The 21,552-nt window shown below is 38.1% G+C and overlaps 1 long non-coding RNA gene across 1 annotated transcript in view; it reads right to left on the minus strand.

Moving 5' to 3' along the window:
* LOC150088266 (uncharacterized) overlaps positions 1-21,552 on the minus strand; it is a 145,500-nt gene that overhangs the window by 62,622 nt on the left and 61,326 nt on the right. The window contains exon 3 of the long non-coding RNA XR_016546785.1: positions 13,562-13,757. This is a non-coding gene — a long non-coding RNA (uncharacterized LOC150088266). The remainder of the gene's footprint in view (positions 1-13,561; positions 13,758-21,552) is intronic.

Genomic DNA, 21,552 nt, shown 5'->3' on the forward strand with positions numbered 1-21,552 from the left:
TAACCTTCCTTCATACGTATTTCCTGAAAATTAAAATCTACAGAAGTTCAAGTCCAATGTCAACAAATATCTTCTTTCGTCTTCTCAACCTCCAACCCAAGCATGGTACTAAGTACTATAGGTTCTAATACCTCTCATGTTTGGGATTCACATAAAAAAAAAAAAAAAAAAAAAGTCAACATATGGTTTCCTGAAATTGGGTGAGATTGGATTTTAAACACTTTTAGCAGCTAAATTTGCCTGTTCATTCCCTGGGATTCTAGAGTGTCCAGGAATCGAACAAAAAATTATGCGTGGGAAATTCATTGGCCACGGGTATGAATTTCCATTAACTGAGACCAGATTTTCTGTATCAGAGGATGATTGCAGGAGAGTTTACATTTCACAGCACTTAATGAATTGGTATATATGATGGATTGAGTATATGAGACTACTTTTATGTTTTGAAGGGCTAATAGGATACCATATAACTCTGCAGTATAAGTACTACATTCTGAGAGGAGCTGATTAGATATAATAGCATCCGGCAAGACTACGGTTGTGCCAACTTTATTGGCAGTCTTGGATCCATCTGTATACAGCTGTATGTAAATTCTAATCTGAGTGGAGGCCCGGGTGGGCCAGATGTAATTGTCTAATGTTAATATCTGGAAGATTATTCTTTTCCCATTTCTGAAAATATCTGTCAAAGTGTATTGTGGGTATTTGCCCTGGTTGGATTTCCATGCTAGTATCCTGCAGTGTGTTATTCATGTTGAGTCCCCAGCTAGTGTTTAGAGCTTGAAGCCTAATGCCAGATGGTTTGTTGAAATATGATTTAGTTCGATAGAGGTTTTCCCATTTTGGTCTGAAGAGATATTGCCATATTGGGTGATGTGGAAGGCTGCTGATTTTAGTGGCATAATTTAGGAGAAGAATTTGTCATTGAAGTTCTTGTGGCAGTTCATGGGCTTCCGTATACAGACTTAAAATTGGAGATGTACGAAAGGTCCCCAGTGTAACTCGAAGTGCACTATGATAAATGGGATCAAGCCATTTCAGTACACTTGGCCTGGCTGAGGCATATGCAGGAGATGCATAGTCTAAGCGGGATCTAATTAATGAGCGGTATAAATGTAGCAACATGTAATGATCTGCACCCCATGACACAGAGGAGATTACTCTGAGATATTTAGTTTCTTAAGACAGCTGGTACGAATATATTTTATACGATCAAGGAAGTTTAGTTTTTTATCTAGTATTATTCCAAGAAAATGAGTACTTGGCTGAAATGTAATACAATGAGAGTCTAACTGAAGGTCTGGATCAGGATGCAATGTAAGTTTACGAGAGAAGTGTACTGCAGTTGTTTTGGATTTAGAAATTCTGTAACCATTGTTTTTCATGGTTACAGTTTCTAAATCCAAAACAACTGGTTACAAAAACAACCAGAGATGATAGAGTGCTGAATTACCACATTGTGTGATGATATACATAATGTAATATACAAATTGAATATGACAACCTATACAAGCAGCAAAACAACCAGAGGGAAATGGAAAAGATGGAAATGTTATAATTATGCATAAAGCACAAAGCAACTGAAACCAATATATAAGGTAAAATATAATTAATATATATATATATATATATATTTTTTTTTTTTTATGAAAACCCCAAACATGAGAGGTATTAGAACCTATAGTACTTAGTACCATGCTTGGGTTGGAGGTTGAGAAGACGAAAGAAGATATTTGTTGACGTTAGACTTGAACTTCTGTAGACTCTAATTTTCAGGAAATACATATGAAGGAAGTTTGTTTCAGAAAACGGCAGTTGAATGAATAAACGAGGAAGATGGAAAGTTGGTTCTCTGAGTTTGAAGCTGGACAGTAAATGGATGTTGGCAGCACGTGTTTGGACTGTTTTGATATGATTTGAATTAATATGATAGTAAACAGAAATATTAATGATATCAACTCTGAGGATACAAGTGATTAAAATGAGACAAGAAAATACACCTTCTAACACCTCTCCAAATAAGTGACAAAGTCATTAAAGCAAGCACTGAAGTGGTAGGTTGAGGTTCTCATTATGCAGGATGCCATCCCATTAGAAGTGAGGTAATGAAGGAAAGTTAAAAAAATAAGATATAAAGGTGACTTAAAGAAGGTGAGAGGAAAAAAAAAAAAAAAAACACTAGATATAACAAGGAAAATACCATAAGATAGATCAATCATAGCTGCACATATCAGTACTGATGTAAAAATGTAAAGAAATTTGGTATTAATGGGGAAAGGATATAGAAGAAAGGAAGTTAACTTTTTATGCAGTGAAATTAGTTTTTTGATAGTGACATTTTTAAACTAATTTTGCTTAATTTGTAAGTTGCATTACCTTCTCTTTCAGTTTTGAGGAGTGCGCACATTTTTTTTTTTTTTTTTTTTTTTTACCTAAGGGTGATGATTGATGCAAATCTACACTTGTGTATCCTTTTGTCTATTATAATTTATGACGAAATGATGTGGTATAAAATTCAGTAACATTAAACATTTTAAGGATAGCCTAGACTCTATCTTAAAGTTGTGATTATATGCAGTCTAACACAACTGGTCATACTCATCTGTAGTTGCAGAGTTATGGATGGCAATCACTTGCTGCTGGGTTTTAAACAAATCAGCAACTTAATCAACACAACATGCAAATTGCCAAGTGACATGCTTCGGCTGAAAAATCCAGAATAACTCAAAACGAAACCCCCCCCCCCCCTCTCTCTAAGTTTGGCTAACTACAGTCCTGACTAAAGAGGCCTTCAGGAATTCCTCCTGTCTAAGACATGACTCAAATCCAGACCCCTCAAAACAAGAAACAAAGCCACTGTACTGTCAGGAAGAACAGAGTATCACCTCTCTGGCCCCATAAAGAAACACCTCTCAATCTATCAGTTTGCAAATTAATATGATATGAAGCAGTCCATAAAAACTTGATGGGTAAAACATAATTATTTTTAAGCATGGGTGTGGGATACCTCATCACACAGTCGGGCAAATGAATCAGTTTAGTGACTATGTTGTTATTTAGTACCTACACATTTTATCTCACATGTAATTTCATCAATTTTATGAATAAAAGCTATTCAATAATAAACAAAGTGATAACACCACACTGCATTTGTAAACTAAAAGCTGTTTTTAACCCAGTTTTCTATTGCTGATTTTAGAAATGTTATTCACTTTTTTCTATCACATAATGTTTTTCACAAATCACTTATGTTGATGTCATGAGTTGTATTATTGAATGTATTAAGTTAGGAATAAATGCTGAGAATTTGTTGAGAACCTTCATAAGTTGGCAACATTGCCTTCAGTCATTTGTTTCTTGACCCAGCTCCATGAGCAGTGTTTATCAGTGTGAGCTCAGTTTATTTTTGAGGTTATTATCATGTCAAACTTTTGCTGAAAAGTGAGTAAACTGTCTTCACACAAGTGTTTGAACAATCTGAACTTATTTTATTATTTTTGTGGAAGTTATGTATCCTCAAGCAAAGACAAGATATTACAGAATTTGTAAAAAATGTGTATTGTGCTTATTTGGAAGTGAAACTTGGTGACCAAAATAAACAATGGGCTCCACATAAAATTTGCTGAACCTGTTGAAGAATTGAGATTGTGGAAAAAGGGTAAAAAGGTTATGCCATTTGCATTTCCCATGATTTCATCATCATCATCATCAGCCATTTTCAATCCACTGCAGGATGAAGGCCTCTCCAGCAATTTTCCAGTTCCTTCTGTTTTGAGCACTGGACATCCACTTACTACCCACAAACTCATGAATTTCATCTATCCATCTCCGCCTTTGTCTTCCAGGTTTTCTTCTAGCTCCTCTTGGATACCATTCTGTTATTTTCTTAGTCCATCTGTCATCATGTCTTCGAGCTGTGTCCTGCCCAAGACCATTTTAGTTCTTTAGTTTTGATAAGAATGTCCTTTACTTCAGTTTGTTGCCTAATCCATGTGTTTCTCTTCTTATCTAACAGTCTGATTCCCAATATGATTCGTTCCATTCTTCGCTGTGTAGTTCCCATGATTTAGGAGCTTAAAACCACATTCTGTGGCTACATTGGAGAATGTAGCAGCAGAGAGTGCTGAAAGTGAAACTTCTGAAGATGAAACTGAAGCCTGAAGCCAAGAGACTCTGAGTCCAGCCCACAACTGTTTTCACAGCATGAAAACAGTTGAGGACTGGACATAAAGGAATAAGTGTAAACTTAAAGGAAAAAATCTGATCTGCACAACTCCTTGGTTCTAGACTTAAGTAAAAAAAATCTTCTAGTATATGGGACATTATTTTCACAGACACAGAGAATGAGAACTAGTCCCCTACTTTTCTTAGGATGATTCTATGGTTTTCTGCAGTAATATAAATAACTTAACAAACTATTTTGATGAGTCAATAAAGTGTCCAATCCTACAGAGTGGACACTTTATTGACTCATCAAAGAGGAGCCACAAAGGTGTGTTGCTCCACAATGGAAATAACTATTGGTCAATTCCAGTAGCTCACTCTGTGCATTTGAAAGGAACACATGAGAACTTGAAGAATTTGTTGACAAATATTAAGTATGAAAAACATGGTTTGTCAGTGCTGACTTTAAAGTGATAGGCATGCTACTAGGACAGCAATCTTGTTACATAAAAATAGCTTTCTTTTTGTGTGAGTGGAACAGTTGGGCAAGGAATAAGAAACTGGGATGTCAAGGTATGGCAAAAAGAGGGGCAGTTTGTTGCATGGATCAAAGGACATAGTTCATAAACCACTGGTAGACTCCAAAAACTGTCCTCCTTTCATCTCATCAAACTGGGTTTCATGAAACAGTTTATTAGCATTAGTTGAGGCATATGATGCAAGAAAGCAAGCTTATACAGCATCAGCCAAAAAAAAAAAAAAAAAATTCTTCCCATTTCACCCATCCGGTCATTCCAAATGTTTGTCTAGTTCAGCCTGAAATTTATTTAAGCTATCAACTTCCATTACAACAAATGGAAGTCTGTTCCAGCAATCAACTACCAGCTGACTAAAGGCAAACTTCTGCACATCTATTCTACAACTGTCTTTCCACAATTTGAATCTATGCCCACTCAGGTTCTTAATATGAGCAAGCGGAAGTATCCCATCAGCACTGAGCCTGCTCAAAACATTCAAGGCCTTATACACCTCAATCAGATCACCTCGCAGGTGCCTAGTGTTGAGATGCTGAAACTTGTAGAACTTACGCCTTTCTTCGTAAGCACACCCCTTTATTCCTCTCACCAATCTTGTTGCCGTTTTCTGTACTCGTTCTAGCAACTCTATGTCCTTCTTAAAATGAGGCCTCCAGACCTGACACAGTACTCTAGGTGTGGCCTGACCATTGCTTATACAAAGGGATAATCACCTCCTTGTTTCTACTAGAAACATTCCTATATATCATTGACAAAACTCCATGATCTGCTCTGGCAGCCTGTATGCACTGCTCAGAGAACTTCATATCTGACTGCACAATTATCGCCAGGTCTTTTTCATTCTCCACTCTCTGAATGTAGTACCACACAGTTCGTACATTTCTCTTCAGTTATTGCTACCCATATGCAGTACTTTGCATTTGTCAATGTTAAACTTCGGTTGCCACTTGTCAGCCCATCTGCCTAATTTTTCTAGATCCTGTTGCATAGCATACTGTCTTTACTGTCATTAACAACCCTGCCAATCTTTGTATCCTCTGCAAACTTGGACATTAAGCCTGATGTATTTACTTTTTTTTATGAAAACCCCAAACACGAAAGGTTTCAAAACCTATAGTACTTAGTACCGTGCATGGGTTGAAGGAGAAGTATGGGGGGAGGGGATGCCGGAAACTTTGCTCTAGAGCGGTGTTTCCCAACCTTTTCTTTACCATGCCCCGCCTAAGTCTTTCTAAAATTCTGATGCCCCCTATGTAACGTTGGGAAACACCGATATACATATTTTTTATATTCAAAAATTGAATTATTCCCTAAATGAAGCCTAATTACAACTTGTTCAGGACACGAGACTTAGATTTTAGGAAGAAATCATTAGGAAATTATTAATAAAAAAATAGTAAGTAAATTTTCAAAACATATAATAGACATTGTGATATCCAGTCGATTTCTTTTCTTTAGTAACAAATCATTTATGGCACTAAATCCACATTCAGCTAAATATGAAGATGGAAACGGTAACAATAGCTCTCTTGCAAAGTTGGTTGAATTTGGGTATTTAATTTCTGTTTCATCACAAAGCCATGCCATCGCTTCTTTTATATTGAATAAAGTTTTAACTGACTCATCATTTTGCATTTCTGAGAATTCTTCTTGGTACTGCATTGATACATCAGACAAATCCACTAACATTGGTTGCATCATCCAGGTTGGAAAATGAATTTGTTTTAAATCAAAAAACCTTTCTTTTAAATCATCGGACAGAATTTTCAGATGATCAACAATAACAAATACAGCGGTATCAGTCACTTCACATTTTTGCAGACAACGAAACTGTTCAAAATTCTTTTAAAAATATATTTTTGACATAATTTAATAAATGTAATGAAACCAAATGTCTTCGTTTGGTTTCATTTCGACGAGAGTTTCATTTGTTCCTTGAAGTTGTTTATTTAATATATTTAGTTTTTCAAAGATATCGGCTAAATAACTCACAAATGCTTTACCATCGACCGTTAACAGATGCTTCATTTTAGGTTTATCACTTAAAAAGTCACTAATAGTTCCATAAATCTTTTCAAGCAGTTCCCTTTCGAGAGCCACCTTACTTCAGTGTGAAGTAAAAGTCTCACATAGTCTTCATTTTGTTCTTCACAAAAAAGCTTGAAGAGACACAAGTTTTCCCTATGAATAACACAATGCACAAGAAGCATTTCTGGATTCTCATCTTTCATCAATTTTAAGCAGCCATTTTTCTTGCCCATCATATTAGCATTAGTAGAGGCATTTGATGCAAGAAAGCATGCTTATGCAGCATCAGCCAAAAAAAAAAAAAAAAAAAAACCACTTCCACTTCCATTCAAAATACCTGCCCAGCTGAGCCTTAAACTTATTTAGGCTATCAACCTCCACGACAAGGGTTGGAAGTCTGTTCCACCAACCAACCACCCGCTGGCTAAAGGCAAATTTCCCCACGTCTATCCTACATCTGTCTTTCCTCAATTTGAATTTATGCCCTCTCAGGTGATTATTCTGAGCTAGAGGAAGAATCCCATCAGCGTTGAGCATGCTCAAACCATTCAAGGCTTTATACACCTCTATCAGATCACCTCGCTGGTGCCTAGTCTCCAGACACTGTAATTTGCAAAACTTAAGCTTTCTTCGTAAAAGCAACCCTTTGTGCCATTCACTAACCTTGTTGCCCTTCACTGTACTCATTCCAGCAGCTCTACAGGCTTCTTGAAATGAGGCCTCCAGACCTGTATATAGTACTCGAGGTGTGGCCTGACCATTGCCTTATACAAGGGAATAATCACCTCCTTATCCCTGCTGGAAAAATTCCTGTATATCATTGACAATACTCCATGAGCTACTCTTGCAGCCCATCTGCACTGCTCAGAGAACTTCATATCTGCCTGCACAACCACCCCCAAGTCCCTTTCATTCTCTACCACTGTCAGTGTAGTACCACAGAGTTGATACGTTGCTCTGGGGTTCCTGTTTCCCATGTGTAGTACTTTACATTTGTCAATGTTAAACTTCATTTGCCACCTCTCAGCCCATCTGCTCAACCTTTCCAGATCCTGTTGCAGCAGCATAGTGTCAGTAGTGTCCTTGACAACCCTGCCAACCTTTGTATCGTCTGCAAACTTGGACATTAAGCTTGATATACCATCATCAATATCATTTATAAATACAAAAAACAATAATGGACCCAACACTGAGCCCTGAGGGACTCCACTAATAACATTAGTCCACGATGAGCAGTGTCCATTGATCACCACTCTCTGTCTTCTGCCACTCAACCATCCCTTTATCCATAGCAGCAATTTGCCTCCAATGTCACACTGCTCCAATTTGTGTAGCAGTCTTCCATGTGCAACAGTATCAAAAGCCTTTCTAAGATCCAAGTATATAATATCAAAGCTATTCCCTGCATCCAGTTATTTTGTGACTGCATCATAGTATCCAATCAAATTGGTCAGGCAAGACTTCCCCTTAACAAAACCATGCTGTGTCCGAGCTATAACTGAAGTCTTGTCTAAATGATCCTGCAGTGCTTCTTTAACCAGTGCCTCCATTAATTTTCCTGGAACAGAAGTTAAGCTCACAGGTCTATAATTACTTGTGTCAGCCTTTGATCCTCCTTTGTGAATTGGGGTCACATTTGCACATTTCCAGTCTATGGGTACCTCCCCTGAGTCCAAGGAAGCTCTCATAATCATGGCTAAGGGTTTGCTTACTTCCTTTGCTGCCTCCTTTAATATAACTGGATAGATCCCATCCACCCCGGGTGCCTTTCTTGTGTTTATCTTCAACAGTTTCTCCTCCACTTTACTCCCAGTTATTTCAAGATTCTGTAGCTTACTGCTAGAGTTGAATACACCCCTGGCATTCCCCTCGCTGAATAACTCCTCATGTGTGAATGTCGATGCAAAATATTCATTTAGTTTGTTAGCTGCCTGAGCAGGATCATCAACAGTTGACTCATCGATATCAAGTGGACCAATCTGATTCATCCCCTTCCTTCTAGAGTTTACATAAGTAAAGAACTCTTTGCTGTTTTTCTTTGCATCCCTTGCCAAGGATTTCTCGTAATCTGCCTTCGCCTGCCTAACCTCCTTTGTAACTTGGTTGCATATCAACTTGTATCTATCATAGGCTTCTGTGTCATGTGTTAATTTGTAAGTATCCCATGCATTTTTCTTCTCTGCCATATGTCTCATTAGTTCATCTGACATCCATTTTGGCCTAAACCTTGAACAATATTTCGTAGTTGGTATGTAAAGCCTAGTAGCTTCCAAGATAAGTTCTTTGAATGCTTCCCATTTTGAATTTGCTGTTGGTAACATCATCAGTTGGTCCCACTGTATAGAATTTAAATTATTAGGAGCACCATCTGCAGCGCAAGATGTTATATTTTTCATTGATATATTATTGTCATCTAAGTAATTTTTTAGCTTATTATATATATCTTTGGAGGTAATGGTGCTCTCTAACGATTTAGAGAATAACATTTCTTCAGCAAAATTACCTTTATCAATATATCTTACATAAGTTATCAGTACGGCTTCACTGTCTCTCAAAGTTGAGTCATCCATTTGCACTGAGAATTTTCTTGTTTTCAGCTTTCCAACAAGTTGTATTTCAATATCTTCACTCATTTCATCTATTCTTCCGCTAACAGTATTGTTATTGAGTGGCTTAGCTTTCACGTCTTTGTCATCTTTTTCCAGAACTGTTTTAAGAAATGCTGATATTGATGGTTTGATTAAATTTTCTCCTGTAGTATGATTTTTCCCAGATTTAGCAATGAGTAAAGAAATTTCATAACTAGCCTCAAGAGTACGATTGAGAGTTGCAGTATGAGCAATAAACAGAGACTTTACCAACAATTCTTCTTTTGTACAAGTTAAGTCATAGTAGGCGGTTGTTTTAAACTCTAGACGAGCAATTTTTGAATTGCCCCCCTGAACAATCAAATTTCCCCCATGTGGGGCGTGGGACCCACGTTGGGAAACACCGCTCTAGAGACTAAACTTGGGTTTCACCACTTCAAGCCTCCAATAAGCAAAGTGGTGGTATTTCACCAGTTGATGGAAGTCATCTACCACTTACATTAATGTATTAGACATTAAGCCTGTTGTATTTTGTGTATTTATCAATGATATTGGTGATCTTCATCAATATCATTGATAAATACACAAAACAACAGCACAGAACCCTGGGGGGACTCCACTAATAATATTAGTCCATGTAGAGCAGTATCCATTTATTATCACTCTCTGTTGTTCCCACTCAACCATCCCTTTATCCATTGCAGCAACTTGCCCTTGAGGCCATACCGCTCCAATTTGTACAGCAATCTTCCATGTCTAACAGTATCATAAGCTTTCTTGAAACCCAAAGATATGATATCAAAATTATTTTTTGCATCCAGTTCCTTTGTGACCACATTGAAGTATCCAATAAAATTGGTCAGACAAGACTTCCCCTTAACAAACCCATGCTGTGTCTGAACTATTACTGAAGGCTTGTGTAGGTGATCCTGTATCATCTCTTTAACCAGTGACTCCATTATTTTACCCGGAACCGAAGTTAAACTAACAGGTCTATAATTATTTGGGTCGCCCTTTGCATCCCCTTTGTGAATTGGGGATACATTTGCACTTCTCCAGTCCATGGGGACTCCCCTGGATCTAAGGATGCTCCCATAATTATGGCTAAGGGTTTGTTTACTTCCCTTGCTGCCTCTTTCAATATAACTGGATATATTCCGTCTGCCCAAGGTGGCTTTTTTATGTTTAACTTCAACAATTTCTCCTCCACTTTGCTCTCAGTTATTACAAAATCACTTAGCACTCTGTGAAAGTTTGATAATCTTCTGGCATTCCCTCCTTGAATAACTCCTCACGTGTGAATGTAGATGCAAAATAGTCATTCAGTTTATCAGCTATTTGAGCAGGATCATCAATAGTCGAACCATCTATGTTAAGTGGACCAATCTCATTCATTCCCTTCCTTCTAGAGTTTATATAAGTAAAGAATTCTTTGCTGTTTTTCTTTGCATCCTTTGGCAAAGATTTTTCGTAATCTGCCTTTGCCTGCCTAACCTCCTTTGTGACTTGATTACAGACTAGCTTATATCTGCCATAGGCCTTTGTGTTGCCTGAAAATTTTATATGCAATTTTATTCTCTGACACGAGCCTCATTAATTCATCTTCCATACATATAGGCCTGAACCTTGAACAGTATTTCTTAGTTGGTATAAAAAGCCTAATAGCCTCCAAGATTAAGTCCCTTTTTTTAGAATTTACCATTGGTAACATCATCAGTTGATCCCACTGTATAGAATTTAAAAACCGTCTGAGACCACTGTAGTAACCTTTACAAAAACAAAAACCCTTCCCTTCACCTTTGATGGTAGTTAAAGCTTTAAGTAAATACTATATCAGTACACTGTGATCACTGTCACCTAGCTGTTCCTTTATCTGCAAATTCTTAATGCATGAATAATCACTGCTGATAATCAGATCAAGAGTATTACTCCCTCTGGTTGCCCCTCTAATGTGTTGCCGTAGAAAACAATCCTCCAATAAATTGACAAAAGTCTTGCTAGCGTGCCAGTGACCAACCCACAAGTTCAAGTTAATATCTGGAAAGTTAAAATCCACCATTACAAGACATTCTTATTTTACTGGCCCACTCTATTTCTCTGCACAACTGTTCGATGTACTCATCAGAGTCCACTGCCTTTGTACTAAATTCCCATCAATCACCCAGGAGAAGCTAAAAGACGGTATTTTTGTTGGATCTCAAATCTGCAAACTGACGAGGGAATGAATTATGAATAAAAGAAAAAACTGACCTGGATTAGCTCAGGTCTGTCGTTGAGAACTTCTTAGGGAACAACTAAGATCCAGACTGCAAGGATATAGTTGAAAATATGTTAGCAAACTTCAAAGAGCTGGGCTGCAACATGAGTGTCAAGATAAATTGTTTACACTCCCACATCGACCATTTCCCAGAAACTTCAGGAAGTGTTTGTGAAGAACAAGGTGAGAAAAATAAGTACTGTACTGTTTGATCCAGAAAGTTTAATAAATGATAAATGACATGTAGCTTTTGGGGTTAAATGGACCCCTTCATCGGCAATTCTAACACGATAAAGACAGAGACAAAATTTTTAATGAATACAGAGTTGTGCATGCAGTGATGCAGCATGCATCATTGCATGCACAACTCTGTACATGCAGTGATGCAGCATGAGATTAAACATTCAACTACTAGGTTGCTGCTCATTGTTGCACCCAAAGTCACTTAACATCTTGAATTGCACAAGATGTTAAGTGACTCTAGCCAGAGGCGGTGGTGAAAGTGTCGGGATTTGTCAATCACTTCATAATCGTGCTTGGGGTTAAGGTCATGATGGGATGGGTTGACCAGAAGTGTTCAGCGATTGCGAACTGGTCAGTCTCACCAAGGTGGATTGACCTGTTGTGTTCTGCAAGGTGGTCTTGAAGGCGTCTTGAGCTCTCTCCTATGTAGCAGCTGCTACAATCTTTACAAGTTATGCTGTATGCCACCCCACTGCGCAAAAGAGGGGCGACCGGAGTCTTCACATTAGAAACCAGAGAACGCATGCTTCTACCAGGTAGCTGCAGGCATTTTATGCGGTATTCCCAGAGGATTTTTGAAATCTGGCCCGACATGTCCGGATAGTAGGGAATGTAGGCGGTAGGCATATTGTCATGCATTGACAATGGTCTCAGGTGGATCGTGAGCTCCTGCGCTTGCAATAAGCACTTGTCTAAAATGTGGGTTGGATAACCGCAATTGACCAGGTCCGTTCTCACTCTGGAAAACTCGGTACGCCCAGCTTCATTCGAGCTGGAATGGCTCCAAGCATGGGAGAATAGGGTGTGGGTGATTACGTTGAGATGGCTAGGGGTGTGGCCCAATCTGTAGTTGGTAAACTGCCTGCACACATTGGCTTACGGTATACTGAGGTTTCCAGGTGTGGGCCCCACACGTTTCATCAGGGCATCTAAGAATGTAAGGGACCTGTCAACTTCCAATTCTAAAGTGAACTGGATGAACACTGACAACGAATTGAGGCACTCCAGTAATGTTGTTTCACACACACAACTCTGTATTTGTTAAAAATTTTGTCTCTAACATCTTTATCCTGTTAGAATTGCCGATGAGGGGGTCCATTTAATCCTGAAAGCTACATGTCACTTATTGTTTATTAAACTTTCTGGATCAAATAGTACGTACTTATTTATTGTCATGGAATCCAGTACTACAGGCCCATTTACCTATAAGGTGAGAGGTTTCACCAGCAGGACATTAGAGACATGGAGATGAGGTGTCAGAGGAAGTGGAATGTCAATATAATGGCTGACTATTGCTGGATGCTAAAGAAGGACTGTAAAGAAGGATCCAAAAGAAAATCAAAGAAACAAAAATTTTACCCATTGTAGATCAGATTTTAATATGAGAGGTGTTTAGTGGATTTTTTATTATATTGTCCTTTTTAATAGTTTTCAACGTGTACTTAAATATAAAAATGTGGTAAAAGCAGCATTTTGTTATAATTTCGGGGCATAAATTCTGCTAAAATTAATAAAAATTTTTGAAAAATCAAATTTTCTTTTGTGATTTTTGAAGAAACCTGATGTAATGGAAACAAACAAACAAAGTGATTTCTGAAATCAGCATTAGAAAATTATTCAGAAATGAGAAAACCAGTTAATTTTTTTCAAAATGCAGTGTAGCATAACGGCTCTTTGTATTTACTAAAGCAATCTTGTATATAGAAGATGTACACTCCATGCACAATATTTTAGAAGTTTTATACCTTATACTCTTTGGTGCGTATTTCCGTTTCCCCATTAGGAAATTCAACAGTTTCTGTTCCATCTACTTTGACCTTTAAGATAATTCCATCTGAAGTCTGAGTGTCTTCTGACCCATCAAAATATATAATACGATGTGAGCCATCAGCAAAAGATATGTGCTTAGTACCATTTGGATGACTCCTTTCCACTTGGCCACTAAGATTATTAAACAATAATATATTATTTTTTTGCATCATGAGAATAAAAAAAAGAAACAAAGGGAAAAAAGAAAATACACATTACTACCTTCTAACCTAAAAGCCATATTTCTTTAACTATTTCACAACTAAATCAAAAGCTATTAATTATTACACTTTCTGTTTGTACTAGAAAAGATAAAAAAAAAACTTTTTCTCTAACAATGTTTTCTTACAGTGAATTGTAAAGATTTTTAGAAATTCCTCCTAGATGCATCTGTATGAATAAGGCTACCGTTATGAATTGAATAATGTTACATTGCAAATTACAAATAAACAGAATATCTCCAAAAAGAATTTTACTATTTATTAGAAATGTATGCCACCACCTTCGTCCATCAGAGCAGTGATCAAACAATCCAATGATAATTTAAAACTCTTTATTGTATCTATGAAATTTTATTAATGTCAATAGACAAATCTCTTCATGGCTATAATCCAGGGGTTTACACAGACAATTAGTTTATTATACTGGTTAGGATAAACAAGATTAACTAAATGAATTAACTCAAGATATAAGGGGTTTCCGAAAAGTAAGGTGACATTTTTTCTCTCGATGGTGTTTAATAATACGAAATTGAAATTACACACCAAGAAAAAGTGAACATGCACTACTTCTCCACAAAGTCTCCAGTTTTATTGATGCACTTGTCTCAACGATGGTTCAGTTTATCAATACCAGTACTGAAGAAGTCCGTGCCCACACACAATAACCAACATCGCACCCCCTGATGAACTTCCTCACCGTGGCGAAATGCTTTCCTGAAAGGTGTTTTTTCAGAGGGCCGAACAAATGCAAGTCTGAAGGTGCTATGCGACAGAGTTTCCCAATGATTATGGTGCAACCACTCACGAGTGGTGTGGGCAGTGCATGGAGTTGCGTTGTCGTGCAACAAAATCACATCGCATGTCTTGGTCATTTGAGTTGAATGTTGGCTTTCAGTTTTTCCAATGTTTCACAGTAAAGCTGTGCACTGATTGTTCTTCCCTTCAGCAAGAAATCCACCAACAGAATGCCTTGGCAATCCCAGAACACTGTGGTCATGACTTTTCGGACTCTGGGAACAGTTTTGAATTTTTTGTGCACAGGAGATTGCAGATGTTTCAAGATGATGGAGTCTTGTTTGCTCTCCGGGGTAAAGTGATGAACCCATGTTTCGTCTGCTGTGATTATGCAAGTGAGAAAATATTCTCCTTTGTCGCTGTATCGTAACAGGTTCTCCAGACACATCCCCATGCATTTTGCTTTGTCATTCTCTAACAATTGTCGGGGCACCCAGCCGCAGCACACTTTTCGAAAGCCAAGGACATCGTGAACAATTCTGTGAATAGTCGACTTACTCACATTCACTATTTGCGCAATTTCACTTGCTGTTTTCAAGAACGATGCCCTTAATGCGTGAAATGTGTCTTCTGTCTTGCTCAATGAAGGCCTGCCCACCCGATGTCGATCTTTAATGTCAACACGGCCTGCTTTAAATTCACTGCACCAAAAACACACCTGCTTCTTTGTCATCACCTTTTCGCCATACACAGCAACTAGTTCATGGTGAATGTCACTTGGTGAAGACCCTTTTGCTTGAAAAAAGCGAATAACTTCACAAACACCTGTTTTGGACCACACTCGCACGGTAGTCGCCATTTTGCAACTGGAATCTGCTGTGAGGTGACAGTACCGCAACACTGCACTGGTGGTCTTTTTGAATGTTATTAACGGGTCTGTCTGTCTACCACATTTCATCTCATTCTTTTTCACCATTATTAAGAAAAAAATGTGTTACTTACTTTTTGGATGCTCCTCGTAATCATGCTAGGAAAAAGAATATGAGTACAGATTCAGAGTCTTGATGCAAATAGTCCACAATAAAGCATTCTTTTGCAGGATCACAATCAGACAACATAGTATGTGTACTGAGCACAAGGCAAAGTCCATTTTCCAGTGATCCATTATCTTCATAACTCTTATTGGGGGCCTGACACATACAGCATAAAATTATGCACTTTATCACAGGCAACTTAGCCATAGATGGGTGGTACACAGGCAGTCAAGAATAGAGATACCCAGGCTGCCATTGCAGTAAGACTATGTTTACATTATGCAGTGGCATAATGCGAACACTGTGACATTTATGAGAAGTCAACGGTGGGAACCTCAAGAGAAAGTTTTCCACCACACTCTTTTGTCCACAGCAAACTTATCAAGGGTCTCTACTAGCAACTTAAAGTACACCAATATTTGCAAGGGCAGAAATCAATATAAGAGGTTCAGCCTGTTAGAGATGAGTAATGGTACTAACTGGGTTGAATAGAGATAGGAAGTTATGGTTGTTGGAAGTTATGGAAGTATAGGAGGTTGTTGGACTTGGAGTAATATCGATCATCATCTTCACAAAAAAAAAAAAAAAAAAATTATCACTACTCTCATGAATGGCTGCAGGAAGGGATCACATTAAGGACCTCTGCCATTTGGATTTTTCTGAGTGTGAGCAGAAACCAAAATTTTTTGCATTGTCAATTTAAATTGCCAGTATTTGCTGGGGTATATGCAACCAGTGGAGTGATCAGCACATGAGTTGCATATAAGAGTTTCTGCTTCTGTTCCATTGTAGACAACAAAATTTGTTTTGGAGGAAATCTACATGCAGAACAAATGGAAAATTATGGTAAAAAAATATTCCTAAATTAGAATGACATTGGATGGTACAGTTAGCTGACTTGTAATATCGACTGCACAAAAGTGAGCTTTAGGGAAAATACTGACTGTTTAGACTTTGCTGGGTTGATCCAGAGTTTGAATATGGAACGATACACTTCTGTGTCTTGTATCTTAATGAATTCTAGTATCAGCAGCCTTCAGACCTAATGCTGGTGAAAACCTTAATGTCATCAGCATATACTATGACATTGCTGTGACCCATTACGAAAGGGACAAGACCAGCAGAGAAAAGAATCCTGACAGGAACCTATCCTGTGGTACAACTGTAGTAATTATTCCAGTGAAGATGTTACATGTTGTATAGCTATGTTGTGTTTAATTTGAATGAACCACATCTCTTTTAATATGATAATATTCATTTTTTTTTTTTTTTTTTTTTATATGTAAACCACAAACACGAGCGGTATTAGAACCCATAGTACTTAGTACCGTGCTTGGGTTGGAGGTTGAGAAGACGAAAGAAGATATTTGTTGACATTGGACTTGAATTTCTGTAGACTGTAATTTTCAGGAAATACGTATGAAGGAAGGTTGTTCCAGAAAACGGCAGTTGAATGAATAAACGAGGAAGATGAGAAGTTGGTTCTATGATTTTGGAGTTGGAGTAAATGGATGTTCGCTGGTGGTGGCACGTGTTCGGACAGTTTTGAAAGAGAGAGTGGGAATTATAGAAGCCAATTCAGAAGAACAGTGCCCATGGAAGTATCTGTAGAAGAGGCATGCAGCAGAAACAGTACGTCTATGAGACAGCGAGTGGAGAGTCTCTGTTAGATATGAATCATTAGTTAACCTAACTGCCCTCTTCTGAATGGAATCAAGAAGCCTGAGAGAGGTTTTGGGGGCACCGCCCCAGATGTGGGAACAATATTTCATGGCAGGGCAGATTTGCGATTTATATAGAGTGAGCAGCTGTTTGGAAGAAAAGTAACGCTGACAGAGAAAGAGAAAACCAAGTTTTTTAGATGCAGAGGAAGCAATATTTTTAATATGCTTGTGCCAAGAGAGAGATTAGAAGTTAGGGTAATCCCCAAAAGAGATATATCATTTTGCCTAGAAATGAGAGTGTCACTAAAGATAAGCACAGGAGCAGAAGAATCCTTTTTGCGAGATATAAGACAAGACTGAGTTTTAGAAGGGTTGAAATCAACTAAGTTGTCTATACTCCACTGGAGAATTACCTGAAGATTGGCATTTAAGGAACTGGTAGCAGATTTTCAAGAAGTTGAAGCTGATTCAGCAGGACAAGGTTTCTCAAAATGGAAAGTGGAATGCAATGTGCTATCATCGGCAAAACTATTTATAGGATTTCCAGTCAATGGAAGAAGGTTATTAATATACAAGAGGAAAAGAGTGGGGGAAAGAACTGAACCTTCGGGGACACTGGCATTAGTGGAGAAGTTAGAAGACAGAGATCACCCTCAGTGAACAATCAGAGAGAGTTACGATCACCCTCAGTGAACAATCAGAGAGAAAACTGGATAACCAATTACTAAAGAGTTGGCAAACCATAAGATGGAAGCTTGTTTAGAAGACCTTTATGCCAAACACGATCGAAAGCCTTTGAGATATCAAGAGCAATTATTTGTGTTTCACCGAACCTTTCCATTGAATTAGTCCATAAATGGGTAACATAAGCCAGAATATCACCAGTGGATCGACACTGACGGAATCCATACTGGCGATCGTTGATCAGACGGAAGGTTTCTAGGTAGTTTAAGAGTTGGCGGTTAATTGATTTCTCCATTACTTTAGAAAAAGTAGAAGTAATTGCAATGGGACGATAATTGGATGGGAGGGATTTGTCACCCTTTTTAGGAACTGGCTGGATATGAGCAAATTTCCAAGCAGAAGGAAAACACCTTTGGAATAAGAAAGTGAAAAAAGGCGAAAAAGAACAGGAGTAAGTTCAGGAGCACAGGTTTTGAGAACAAGTGGAGAAATACCATCGGAACCTGGAGCTTTCTTAGCATCAAGATTCTTCAAAATCCTTCTGACATCCTTTTGACGGAAGACCACAGGAGGCATTGAATGGAGCGTGTTGGGAATGGTGGGAGATGTTTTACCAAGTTCATTAATACACGAGTTGGAAGAAAAATGGGATGCTAGCAGGTCAGCTTTATCCTTGGCTGAAATGACAACAGAACCATCTGGTTTGGACAGAGGTGGGAGCAGAGATGGGCAAAAGTTGCGGCTAATAGCTTTGGCAAGAGACCAGAATGCTCGGCTATCATTAGGGCAAGAAGCAAGTTTTCTACTCTTAGCCTGTTCAAACTCTAGTTTGGACTGATTAATAACTGCTTTACAACTGTTGCAAGCTTTGGTGTACGCAGAAAATGAAACTGAAGAATTATAAACGAGCCAATTACGACATGCAACATTCTTCTCTTGAACAGCCTTAGCACATTTATTGGAAAACCAAGGTTTAGATAGAGGATGAGATTTTAAAGTGGAGTGTGGGATAAAGGATTCCATTCCTGCAAGAATAATTTCACTGACACGATATGAGCAAATGTTGACATCAGAAGTCTTGAAACATGTAGCAGGCCAATGAGAACAGTGATGAAGTTAGTATCAAATGTAGCATGAATATCCGTGTATATAACTGTGATTGATTGCTATTCCCTTCTCAGACCTAGAGAATTTTGGCAGCAGTAGCTACTGGATTCATAACGGCTGAACTGTGTGGAATGGTGTAATGAATTTCAGGGACTTTTGTGGCTGTGAAGAGAACCAGTACTTAGCGATGGTTTAACTTTTGGGAGAAAATGTGTGGTAAGATTTGTATTGAACAATGATAAGAGTGAAACCATAATAAAGATCTCTGGCATTTCAGCATAAACTGTGAAATCCTGTCTGATCATGGTGTGTAGGATGTTAATTGCATGAATCAGTTGATCTCTTATAATTTGGCCAAGTTATCAAGGTCTCCAATAGCAACTTAATGTACATCAGAATTTGCAGGGGAAAAAACCATTCAACTGATTCAGCCTGTTACGGATGACTGATGGTACAGAATCAATTGAGACTGGATTATCTAGGAATTCCATTGATAGAGAAGCTCCTAGTTGAGTCAAGAATCATTTTATGACTGAGCCAGATGCTTGGGTCAAGTGAGTGTGCAAAAGGGTTTCTAATATTGGGGGTGTTCTTCTCATGTAGTTTATTGAATACCTCATTCCTGATGAAGAATATTTGGCACAGGAGAAGAAAATTTGATTGAGAGAACAATCCATATTCCTTTCATCTTTTTGTGAAGTTTCTGTGATACACACCTTTATTGTTGCATCACCTGACAGAGAATGGAATTAAATAAAGAAGCATTCTGTGTAGAATCTAGACATTTGGACTGAGTGATTGTGTTGCATACTGACTTTCTTCTGTTGATGGTAGTTGGAACATCAAGAAGAGATTATGATCACACTAAATAAAGCTCACAGAGAGTGGTTATTTACTTCACATCATCGAGGCAAACATAAGATAAAGCATATTGCTTCCTTTTGTAGGTTGAGTGTTAATATTACAATTTTAATTCTAGGATGCCTAGTCTGCTACCCAGACACAAACCTCTCCACAAACAAGGAAGTGATCATCATCACTGCACAAGTCATCAATCACCATCACTGCATGAGTTTTCACCGCTGTCAGTTTTTTCTTCAGATAAACACTACTTTTGATAAACTGCAGGCCATGAACATATGAGTGTCTGGATATTTTCATTCCAAAGCTACTTTGGCTATAATATGCCTGTAATTTTTCTGCCAGCATGTTTTAAATTTATATTAAATGTGATTCATGAGGCTTACTACTTAAAGGAAAGTAAAACTGTCATTAATGTGCTTGTCACCTAAAATCGTCAGCAGAGTTAGCAATCTTGTGTGAGTGCATGAAGCTGAAAAAATGTTTGTTGAGCATTATGATAAAGTGGACATTCTATGAAAATAAGCTTTACTGTCAGTTAAGAATGGAATCTACGACACTGGGGAGAATCAGCTTTCATGATATGAAAAATGTGTGTTACATATGTATGGTGGTTGTTGTTGGAGTGGACGTTTAATGGCAGAAGGGTTAATATGGCCAAATTGCAGCTGTTACATTGGAGTGTTGATCAACATATTGGATGAGACAGATCTAGAGGTGATTACATAAGTCAATCATTTTTAGATATATGAAAAATTCTGATAAATTGGCCTCATTTCCAATAATTTGTTCCTCATTTCCAATTCATGAATTTGAGGTATTGCTCAAAACATCAAAGGCAGATATTGTGGGGATTTCAGAGACGTGGTGTCACACAGATATAAGGAATGCAGAACTGGAATTTCGGGAGTACAATGTCTACAGAAAGGATAGACAGGGTAAGAAGGGAGGAGGGGTTATGCTATTAGTTAAGAAATACATAAAATCCAAGGAAGTGAAGCCAGTCGACATCGCTGGACAGTGCAGTGTCGAGTCAGTTTGGTGTGACATAAGCATTGGGGGATCAAAATTGAGAGTAGGATGTTTGCTATAGGCCTAATGACTCTGATGAGTATAATAAGAAACGGTAAGGGGAAATAGAGTGGGCCAGTAAATCAGAGAGTCTTATAATGGGGGATTTTAATTTCCCAGATATTGACTGGAAATTGGGGGCTGGTCACTCACACACTAGCAAGGCTTTTGTGGATTTATTGGATGATTGTTTTCTACATCAGCATGTTCGGGAGGCAACTAGAAGGAGTAATACTCTTGATTTGATTATCAGTAGTGATTCTTCATGCATTAAGAATTTGCAGGTAAATGAACCACTAGGTGGCAGTGATCACAGTGTGCTGAAGTGGAATTTACTCAAAGAGGTAACTACCATTAGGGGTAAAGGGAAGGGATATTGCTTTCGTAAAGGCGACTACGCCAACAGCAAATTCAAAATGGGAAGCATTCAAAGAACTTATCTTGGAAGCTGCTAGGCTTTACATACCAACTAAGAAATATTGTTCAAGGTTTAGGCCTAAGTGGATGTCAGATGAACCAATGAGACATATGGCAGAGAAGAAAAATGCAT

The sequence above is a fragment of the Mastigoproctus giganteus genome, chromosome 3, assembly GCF_048544385.1.
Source record: "Mastigoproctus giganteus isolate SK-2022 chromosome 3, ASM4854438v1, whole genome shotgun sequence".
In the NCBI taxonomy this organism is placed as follows: domain Eukaryota; kingdom Metazoa; phylum Arthropoda; class Arachnida; order Uropygi; family Thelyphonidae; genus Mastigoproctus; species Mastigoproctus giganteus.